Source organism: Eurosta solidaginis, chromosome 5 (assembly GCF_040869045.1).
Source record: "Eurosta solidaginis isolate ZX-2024a chromosome 5, ASM4086904v1, whole genome shotgun sequence".
Taxonomy (NCBI): Eukaryota; Metazoa; Arthropoda; class Insecta; order Diptera; family Tephritidae; genus Eurosta; species Eurosta solidaginis.
Window position 1 is genome coordinate 173,063,893 of NC_090323.1, and position 11,436 is coordinate 173,075,328.

Below are 11,436 nucleotides of genomic sequence, written 5' to 3' on the forward strand. Positions count from 1 at the left end.
TACGTTTATAGCTTCTCATATGCGCGTATATACGTGAGTAATACTTGCACAAATTATTGCCTTCTTTTGTGAGCATCTCAGATAAGATATATGCACGTGTTTGTGCGTCTCTTCTCCGCTGCTCGTATGTACATATGTGTAGACATAATGATTGATTCGTTTATGTAGATACAAGTGACTGCCTGCTTTATTGTTGTTGTGGCTTCATTTACTTAGCATCAGACTAGTGATGTGAGTATAACTTAGTGTCACTAATCTTCGTCACACTGCCCACCACCTAAGTGTGATCGTCCCGATCAGACAAATCTGTCGATCTAACCGCTGCTAGCCTCTCCAAATGAACCACCCTTCTGTTTCGTTCTTTCCTAATTGTTTGTATGCGGTAGATGACATCAGTGATCCTCTTCACAACTCTGTACGGGCCTTCATAACTGCACCAAAATATGGATGGAACACCTTTCCGCCGGTGAGGGTTGTATAGCAGTACCAAATCTCCCTCCCGGAAACCTTCCGAATTATTTTTCTTGTCGTACCTGTGTTTCATCTTACTACTCATTACCCTTGGCCGTCCCCTCACACTCTGTTGTTTGGCCAATGAACTACTTCGTAGAGCTTGCGCTAGACGTATTGGCTTCGCATGATCAGTATCGTTCCCACGTTTCACAAGAGTAGTGCGCCCCGGCTTGAAACTACCCTCGCATTCTTTCTGCGAAATTCGTTCCTTCGTTTTTGTGCATCCATTTGGTTTTGTCAATGCCAGTGTTTCTCTCGCAGGTACTTTTGATTTCGCTTTATTCGGCCCATTCGATCCATTAACCTTTGCCTTTAACTTTCGTGGTCTTTGTCGAGTCTTCTCCACCAGTATTCGATTACTACTGAACCCTTTCTCCAAACTGAAGTTAAGTGGTATATCCTGGTTCTTATAACGCATAATCATTCTCTGCATGTCGATCCTGATGTCATGGTCAACTAAGAAGTCCACTCCCAATATGACTTCGTCAATAATCTCCGCTACAACGAATTTGTGTAGAACCATGACCTTTCCAATTAAGACTTCACAGATCACTTCTCCCAGGTCTTGGTTATACTCGCCAGTGACCGTACGCAACCTTGCTCCAGGAATGGCTTTACTCTCCTGTAGACCAAATCAGATCGAATCAAGGAATGAGATGCGCCCCTATCTACAGTCAGTACACGTTCTTTGCCACCCACATTCCCTCTGACGTTAAGACTGCTTGATTTCCTTTCAATTTGGGACACATATATCATAGGACATTCAATAGCTTGGGCAAGTTTTCGATCTTTACATCTGACTCGCTCTTGCTTATCTGCTCCAGCTTTGCGTTTACGGCCACCCAAGTTGGAACTACCAGGACCGGTGCTGCAAGGACGAGCAATATGACCTGGGTTACCGCACTTGAAACATTTGATTGCATCATTATTCTCGGTTGCGTTCCTTTTAAAGCTTCTAAAGTTCCGTCTACCCACTCTGGCCTTTCTACTTCCACACGGCGTGCTTTGAAAACTCGCTTACACAGAAGTGACGTTTTTTCCTGAATTAGTGCATGGGATACTGTTTCAACAAATGTTTACTTTGGGCTTGCGTATGTAGCTCGCTTTGTTTCGACGTCCCGTATACCATTTATAAAACTCTGAATCTTTACCATTTCAGTGTATTCCACGGGTGCGTCCGCATTTGCTAGATGGGCCAGTCTCTCGAAATCCGACGCAAACTCCTGCAAAGTCTCATTCGCTTTTTGATAGCGATTTTGCAACTCAATTTGATATATCTGCTTCCTGTGTTCGCTTCAGAATTGCCTCTCTAGAGCGCTCATCAATGCTTCGTAGCTGTTCCGCTGCCCCTCGGCAATAGTCTGTAAGATTTCAGCAGCAGATCCTTTCAATGCCACGAATAGTGCAGCAACTTTATCTTCAGCACACCAATTGTTCACTGCTGCGGTCTTACAATTCCGCGGAAAAATTCCTCCAATTATTTTCTCTTTGGGAGAAGAATAATTGGGGAATAGGAATTTCGAATTTTCGAAATCAGCTGTTTTGTCAATTGAAATTTCGTTGCGCATTTCTTATTTTGTTTAAAAAATTGAAAAGTTTAATTATTGTTGCGAATTTGTTTGAAATTAAGAAATAAGGTATAAAACATGCGCAGTGTTGCATTTCATGTGGTATTCACTCAAATGAGTAATGAATTGGTGCCATAGCAACATCAACAGAGGAGCATAAGAAGAAGAAGACGGCGAGATAACGCAAATACGCCGGAGTTGCCTGCTTTCATTCAGCAAAGCAATTTTATGGCGGCCAAGTCGAGTTGGGTTCTAATTTCTATTCTATTTAAGCAATTTCTGGACGGCTGCATCAAATATACCAAGAACTCTTCCGTTGCTTATGATATACTTTTCGACTCAAAATACAGAATATTGTGGTTGCTGTTGTTGTTGTATAACAGTGAGAATATTGTGGTAGAATGTGCATACATATTTTAGCACAAATTTGTACAAATAAGTGTTCTTTCTTAAAAGAACCAATTGCCTTTAAAGGCCGTAACACAATGACATTTTTCATATAGATGCGTTTAACACAAGCTTATGTATTCCAATAACATCGCCACAATCAACCAAGATGTTGCGTTTGTAAATATGAAGGAACTTCAGACGTGTCAATTGAAGTTTATTACGCCTTGCCCATTGACATACAAAATTTCGCGAAGCACTGTTCTAAACATTCTCCCTATACAAAAAAAATACTTGCTAACATATTTTGTGTAGTATTCGATTGTTATATTGCAGTTTTTAATTGTGAAAAATGTTAGAAAATTTATCAACCAATGGGAAAAATAATTTCACTTGCAAAGTGTGCCAAGACCCTTAGCCAAAGCAAATGTTAAATTCTTCTTCTTATGATTTGATTGGAACAAAATTGGGGAGATGGCTACTTTTCAATATCAGATTGCGCCAGTGTCGCTCATTCTACGGTTCTCCATAAAAATACGTGCAATCTACTCATAATGCATAAGCTTGTGTTAAACTCATCTATATGAAAAACTGCTTATGTGTCGGAGCTGTAACTATTTTGATGTGTTCCCTTTAATTTAACAAGTCAAAAAACTCCTATGAAATGGCAGAGAAATCTCCCTCTCCCTCACATTCATAATACCTACTTTTCTCCCATAACCGGTTTCCGCTTTTTCGAACATTGTTCAGAATAGGAGGAAAGGGAGAAGTGAAAAAACTCAGAAGAAATTTTTATTTAGAATACGAGGAATGGGGAAGGGAAAAACTCGCACCGAATTTTTGTTTAGAATTGGGCCTATTGTTAAAATGAATCGAATAAATAAAAATTTTAAAAAGTCATAAAAAGTTCTTTAAGCTCAGGCAATGTTGCGCTTAAAATTGTTGACAAGTAAATTTCAAAATTTATCAAAGCATGCAATAAGTATGAAAATAGCATTTTTCGCGTACTTTTTCGCCAAAAAGGCCACGCCAATCAGATAGGGACAAAATTCTTGCACCATGAAGCGGACGCATAGGCAGACAGACGCACGCACAGTGTTTCGTGTAGAACAAGCTAGCTGGACAAAATTATTTTATGAGATTTTCCGTTTCATATGCAGTCATTTATTACAACTACGTCATTTTTTTCAGCCATATGTTCTTTTTTTTATTTTTTTCCAAAATTTTACTTCATACGCATACATTTGCTTATTTCATATACAGTAACTCGTGTGAATAAGTGACATAGATCCAAAAAAATTTAAAGGACTTAAGAATATTACTTTATTGTACTTAAATTGAATGGACTACAAATCTCAATACTGTAAAAAATTCTAAAAATTCGGAAAAAAATTAAAACTTTTTATGAAAATTCGTCGAATTTTTCAAGCATTTTTTAAATATAATTTCGTTTTTGCTATAGATCGCGACACATTTTCTTATGGGAATTAGTTAAAATAAATTTGCGAAAGCGAAAATTGCAAGAATTGTGCAAAAAGGGTGTCTACTTATTTATGTGAGTGACTGTACATATGTACATACATATTTTGTATTTATTTGAGTATTTGTCGTGGCACTACAATTTTTACAAAATTATTTTATAGTACCAGTCAGGAATGTTAAAGTGAATTACAATAATAATAATAACAATGTAAATAATTAAATTAATTTTGTGAAAATTACTTATTACAAAAACTTAAAAGTAAAGTATCATACAAAGTCCAAAAAAATAGATTTAAATTAAATAAAACCTGATCCAACAAAAAGTTATAGAGTAGGTTATCTTTTATAATTATGTTATTATTCGCTATCATCACTTTTATTCGATGAGTCACTTGTGGAATAGTCATGAGCATCAGCAACACTACTGTGAAAGCTTGAAACAACTGGGGTATTTATTGACTCCTCAACATTATCGGGGGACAGTGGGTTTAAGACTTCTGAAGACAGACTTTTAAATTTTTTCTTAGGTATCTCTCTCAAACTGTTAACTAAAGGATCCGATGTTATAAGCAACATATTCGTAAGATCTCTATTCGTGGCTTCACGCAACTGCTTTTGTATGTTATCATCCCTGAATCCTCTCAAATCTTTGTTACGGGCTTCCTGTGCTTCCTCAGAAAGTTGACCAATAGGTAAAATTGCTGATTTTATAATATCAGTACTATGCACTAAGATTTTATGAACTGTAACTGGTATATTAAACCATGGATAGAGATCTATGTATAGTTTTTTAGTCTCGACCGCAAATTTTTATCTTTGGATATTTATATTGTACCCAGATGCTAATGCGCGAAGGAGAGTGTCGAATCTTTTGATGAGCGTAACATCCAGTCCCGTAATCTCAGCACCAGCCTCAGAATTTTCTAAAAACCTACGAGCAGTTTTGCCGTCATTAGTATTGCCGAAACCTGGTTTTGGTTTATCTGCTATCAATCAAAGTTTTGCAGTATTTATATTACATTCAGGTATTGGCGTAGATGCTACCAAATGGGGTTGTTTTGTGTAGCGTTCCTGTGTAGTTATACCTGCATTAGGATTGGTTTGTATGTACCTGTTTTTACTGGTGCGGTAGGTTGTGGCAGGTTGAAGTCAGTGATCTTCGCCTTTTTGCTTTTGGTGTGCCTTGTTGATCTTGCGCGTTTATTTTTGTGTGTTTTATGGCTACGTGTTTGTTCCCTGTACCTGGGAATTGGGTTTGCCGTTTGTAGATCAGCTTTAAAGGTTTAAATATCTCGTCGGAGCTGGTACGTACATACATCCTCTTTTATATGTAGAGATAACTAAATCTACAAAAAAAAAAAAATTTTAAATAGATGTGCAAAGAATTCGCAATGGCTTTTTCTTTCGACTATTAGAGAATACTTGCGACTATAACATATGTAAAATTTAGCCCGGATGTCCTCGAATGTATGTAACTTTTTTGTCCCTAAAGTTAAAAATATAGAGAAAAAATACCTTTTCTTCTTAATAACGGAATGTTAAATATATTGAAAATACTCTAATTGCGAAATAATTACTATTAAACAATTTTACTTACCTTCGAGCTTAGAATCCATCAAAAAAATTATATAAAAGTGTTCACTTAAAAGAAATATGAAGCTTAATATTCAAAAGGAATTTTGCAAATTAATGAATGCATTTTACAGCCACTCCTGCCTTCTTACTTCAATTACTCAATATATATGAGAAAAAATATCAAAAAAAAGCAAAAATCCCGTTATTTTGTTTGTTTTCTTTCATTTCTCTTTACACTTTTCTTGGAATAAGAACTCTGTTTTTGTCTAGCTAGCTTGTTCTACACGAAACACTGTGGCACGTGCTAATGAAATGAGTTTCGTATAAATAAACTAAAATAGTTCGCTTTCTGCAATATTTTGTAAACAATTTTATGAACGCAGCAAACAGATTTAAGTGCATATGTGCAAAAGAGCCAAGCAACCAGTCATTCGAGGCATGCTACAAAGTTACTGAGTGTTTCATATATGTATGTATGTATGATTGTGTATACATTTGCAGTAGACACAAGAAGAAAAATTGAATACATTTTTTTTCACATGCCAAAAGAAGTTGAAATTGTGATGACTAAAGAATAATTGCCAACAAAGAGCAATTAAATGCAGACACAGGCGGCCCCCAGACACATACGGCATACATATTTATGTATGTAGTCAAATATATTTACAATAAAATTGTGCAAGTAGCATAGTTCAATGATATAAGGTCCGAAATTTGTTCACCATGTCGTATACGCATTTTTTCCATGTTTGATTGGCTATTTTCAGATTACTTTTACGGCCGTTGATTTAGATTTTGTCCTTGGCGACATAGATGTATTAACACATACACATTTATATATATATATATATCTCCGATATTGCAATGTCATTTAAATATTTTTTATTGCGCTTGAAATGCCTAATGTGCTTAAATGAACCAGTCTTTCTTTTGTTCATATTTATCATTTAAGCTTGGATGGTTTCCGAACCGCTTTAATATCCAACAAAGAGTTTGCACATCAAAAGCATTCTCCGAAACGGCCCTCTTTGCAGCTAAAGTAATAGCAATACGCGATCAATTCATCCCATTTCTTTCGCCTTGTTATTCTCATATCGCTATCCCTTCAACTCCTTTTTCTTTCTCGATGTATCTTCCCATACTAATATACACCCGATCTCATCATCTTTTTTTCTAACTTCCGGTCTTATATATCTCTCCCAAAGTCACCTTCTTATCTTCTAATTTCTCCCGAATGTTCTTTCATTAATTATCTCTTCCTTAAATGCTCTCTTTTGTAGTTTTAACAGAAAAAACCATCCCCAAAGGCTAAGGAGAGTCATGCAGATGTCCTTTTCCGGACATCAATGCCGCCCAGACATCAAAAATCTGAGGGTGCGGGACTGGAAGGTGTGTTCAAAAAGTATCGCTAATTTTATGATTTTTCAAAATTATTTATTTATTCATGAACATCTATTTTGTCCCCATCAAAGTAATCCCCAGGAGATACTACACACTTGTGCCAACGGTTTTCCAATCTTCGAAACACTTCAAAAAATCATTTTTCTTTTACCTTGCTCAGTTCCTGCTTCAATTCCGTCCTTATCTCGTCAATCGTAGAGTAGCGTCGTCCTTTCATGTGCCCCTTCAGTTTAGGGAACAAGAAAAAGTCACAGGGGGCCACATCTGGGGAATACGGTGACTGCGCGGCATCATTAGTGTGTTGTTTTTAGCCAAAAGGTCGCGTCGAAATTGAGCAATTTTGGTACGAATTTCGCGGCGACCTGTCTCATGTCCAAATCATTGATAAAAATCGAGTGGCACGAGCCAATCGATATGTCTAGGTCCTCAGCAACTTATCTGACGGTGATTCGATGATTGACAAATACCATTTTCTTTACTTCATCAATTTTTTCGTCTGTTGTTGAAGTGCGGGCGTCCGGCACGCTCTTCGTCGTTCACATCTTCTCGGCCTTCTGAGAACATTTTGTACCACCGATAAACGTTGCTTCGGTCCAAGTTAGCTTCTCCGTATGCCACAGTCAACATTCGGAATGCATCCGCGCACTTAATTTCGTTTTTCGCATAAAATTTTATACAGGTTCTAAAACACGTGTAAGCAAAGCAGCTGTCAAGAATGAAGTGCACATTCAAAGTGGCCGAGCTTGTCGGCATAAGTAAGACACATGAGTGCCAACATAACGCCACAAAAAAATCGAAAATCGAATATACGCAACCCGCGAAAATTCAAAATTCTCGATACCTTTTGAACACACCTCGTATAACTATCCACAGTTAGAAACCTAGTGCGTGCTAGAGCTAGGCATTCACACAAGTAGTGCGCGACTGCTTCTTTGCTGCCTCCGTCGCCGCAGCTCCCGAAAATGCTGTTAAAAGGTATCCCCATTATCTCAGCATGCGCACCATTTGGCCAGTGTTAGTGATAAAGATTTATTTTTTTGACCTTTTTAGTAGGTCCTCAGTTCTCTTCCTATCGTAATACAGCCAGGATTGCTTGGTTACCTTACAGGTATCTGAAGAGTACCAGTTGCAGACAGCTAACTCCTTCAATGTGCTATAAGTGTTTCTTTTAATTGATGTAACTAAGTGGTACCCATATAAAAGTTATGTTAGCAAAGTTAGCTGCACCTTGAAGCGACGCCTTGCAGCTGATGACGGTCTAAGACGAAGTGATGGGGTAGTTAAGCTCCATGAGCACTGCTTGGCCATCTGAGTGAATGCACACCTCGCTTCCCCACCGAGTCCTCCGACAGGAGCATACATGTCCTATCTATCCACAGAACTTTGGGTAGACTGACAGATACCGACAGCTTAAGATGTTGACCCCTCGAGCTTTCGGATAGTTGCCTTTAATCTACCATGCCGACTGCACGATTATTCTAAACCACTAAGCCCGCTGGGGGCATTTAACTTCTTTATATATTTATTCCCACTTTTATACTCAGCTGAGCAGAGCTCACAGAGTATATTAATTTTCTTCGCATAGCCGTACCCTGTAACGGCATAAACTGGTCGAAATAGATATAGAATTCTATATATCAAAATGATCTGGGCGAAAAAAGGAATTGATTTAGCCATGTCCGTCCGTCCGTCTGTGCGTCTGTTCGTAAACACGATAACTTGAGTAAATTTTGAGGTATCTTAATGAAATTTGGTATGTAAGGCACTCATCTCAGATCGCTATTTAAAATGAACGAAAGCGGACTATAACAACGCCCACTTTTTCGACATCGAGAATTTCGAAAAACCGAAAAAGTGCGATAATTCATTACCAAAGACGGATAAATCGATGAAGCATTTGGTAGGTGGATTGACCTTATGACGCAGAATAGAAAACTAGTAAAATTTTTGACAATAGGCGTGGCATCGCCCACTTCTAAAAGAAGGCAATTTAAAAGTTTTGCAAGCTGTAATTTGGCAGCTGAGTATGTAATGGTTGGTTAGATGCGAATTTGCCTTTCTTACTTGTTTCTGCTTCGTTTTTATTTCTCTCTGTTTGTTTACAATAAAATACTGAACCTGAATTTCTTTTGTGACCTACTCCGTGGGTACATTGGCTGCGGATGCATTAGCTTTCAGGATATAAGTAGTCTGCATTTTTTCGCAGCCTCAGATACACCATAATTGTTGGAAACCGAAGTCCGATGAAGAGAGGGAGGAGGGGAAGAGAAAAGGATGGGAAGGGAGAGGGAGGGAGAGAGAGAGAAGGAGATAAAATATAGATGGAGATGAAGACGGAGATATACATAGATGAGAGACAAAGTGGGAGAGGGAAACGAAGATGAAGAGGCATAGGGAAAGATAAAAAGGGCGATGAGAAGAGAGATGGAAAGAGGAAAGGGAGAGGGATAGGCAGAGTGGAAGAGAGACAGTGAGGAAAGGCAGGAGGGAGAAGGAAAGTGAGAGGGAGAGAAAGATGGACAGATTGGTTCTAAGCCAAAGATTCATATGTATGTTATCGAACCAATTTATGAAAAAAGTTAGGCCATTTATTGACTACAGATTTTGAATCAAAACCTGTGAACTCTGCTGTCAACAGATGAAAGCAAGTTTAGTAGCATAAACTGCAACAGCATCTGCGCCAGCAACGTCAATGGCCAAATATAAAGCAGTGTAATAGCAATAAACATGTCACACATGCACATTCCTCGCCCACACACATACGCATGCATATGTAGGGGTAACATTTTTTTCAACATTCACTCGTAATTTTTATTCTACTACTATTGTTGCTACTATTGTTAGTTGCTGTTGTCACTTTAGTAACCAATCTCCGTTGTGTTTCAAGTCATTGGTTACACTTTGTTATTGATAATCGTCTGCAGAGCAATCACTTGGCTGCATTGTTAGATGGTATGAGACAATAAAGTTTGCTTGCTGCGACACTCACATCCATACATACACATGCATGCCTAAGTGCAATAATAATACAAAGCGCTGTTATGAGAGAGCCTCAGACTGACAGCAAAAACGTGCGCCGACTTTATCATAAAATTATTTGGTTGAAAGGCAAGGAGGATATGTCAGTGATACAACTTTATATGATGCCTCACAAAACATGTCGGTATAATGAACTCCAAAGCAGAGCTAGAGCAATAACAAACTCTAAACGATTACTTTTATATACTACCACGACTTGAGGCAGCAGACGGGAGTCGTAAGGTTGTTGGTTACGAAACCACAATCATGACAACAAGACTAACTTTCTGAGGCAGGGAAATGCCGATCAACGACTTTATTGAAGTCAAGGCAAACGAATACAGTTACACACACACTGATACAAACATGCATATGGCGTGGTAGGACAGACTGCATTGACATACTGCCACAGGATAAAGTTTTAGACTCGGACATCGGCTGGCAGCAAACTGGACCGGTTATGGTGTCGTTTGAGTATGCGAATGCGGAAGCACAACCTTAAAGTCAATGAACACTAAAAATGGGTGACTGTGTAGTCAGAGGGGTTTTTTTTTCTGGTCAGTTGAGGAGTTGGATACTGGCAGTGAACGGGTAAAAAGCCATCTGTTGGTTTGAAAGATTATTGTGGGAAATGTAAATAGTGTAATCCAGGTTTTCTGCGGATTAAAAAAACACTAAAAATTCGTGCGGCTGTAAACACCATCAAAATAATATTGCGTCTTTAAAAAAATATTTTTTAAATCGACAGTAAATTTTTATTTTTATATGAAATTGATCATCAAAAATATTCGCGGGCTTCGAACATTGTCTGGCCTTTCCAACACATAATTCAATTTGAAGAGCCGCAAATTTTATTAAGTTTAAGTAATAGCTTATTAGACTTTGCCGATTGACGTGGAGCAACACCAACAGCTCTGGAATTGGGAAGAACCACTTCGAGCCGTTTGATACCAAACGAGCCTTCAGACAAAGAGGCCGTCTCTTTAACCTGATGCTGGAGGAAATAATTGCAGTACAAAGTGCAAATGGCAGGAAAGAGTCATGAACCGTATGGACGGAGGTCGACGTGGCCCAAGAAGTATTCCAGATTGAATAATTTTCCGAAAGAATTATGATCCGTATCGGAGAAGGTTTGGTGGCGCCAGTAAAAATATTCATGCATAAATTCTACCAGTAAAGGAGGTTTTTTAGATATTATGACTGGAGTCGACTGCGTGGACTAGACTAGAACATAAGCTGCCATTTGACGGAGGAATCGAAGAAGGCTTAGACTGTAGATATTTCAATCTACACATACGGCTTATTAATGGAAAAGGGAACTCGCCTTTTGGCAATTGCAGTGCCTCTCAGGCGTAGCTCTATTCTGTAGGAAAAGCAGATAGATGGTTTCAAGGTTATACCGACACGTATCTTACTGCAACAGTTTTCGTTGAAAGCCAGACTGTTTTAACGGCAGCAGAATTATATTTTTTTGGAATGCAGCAAACAAAAA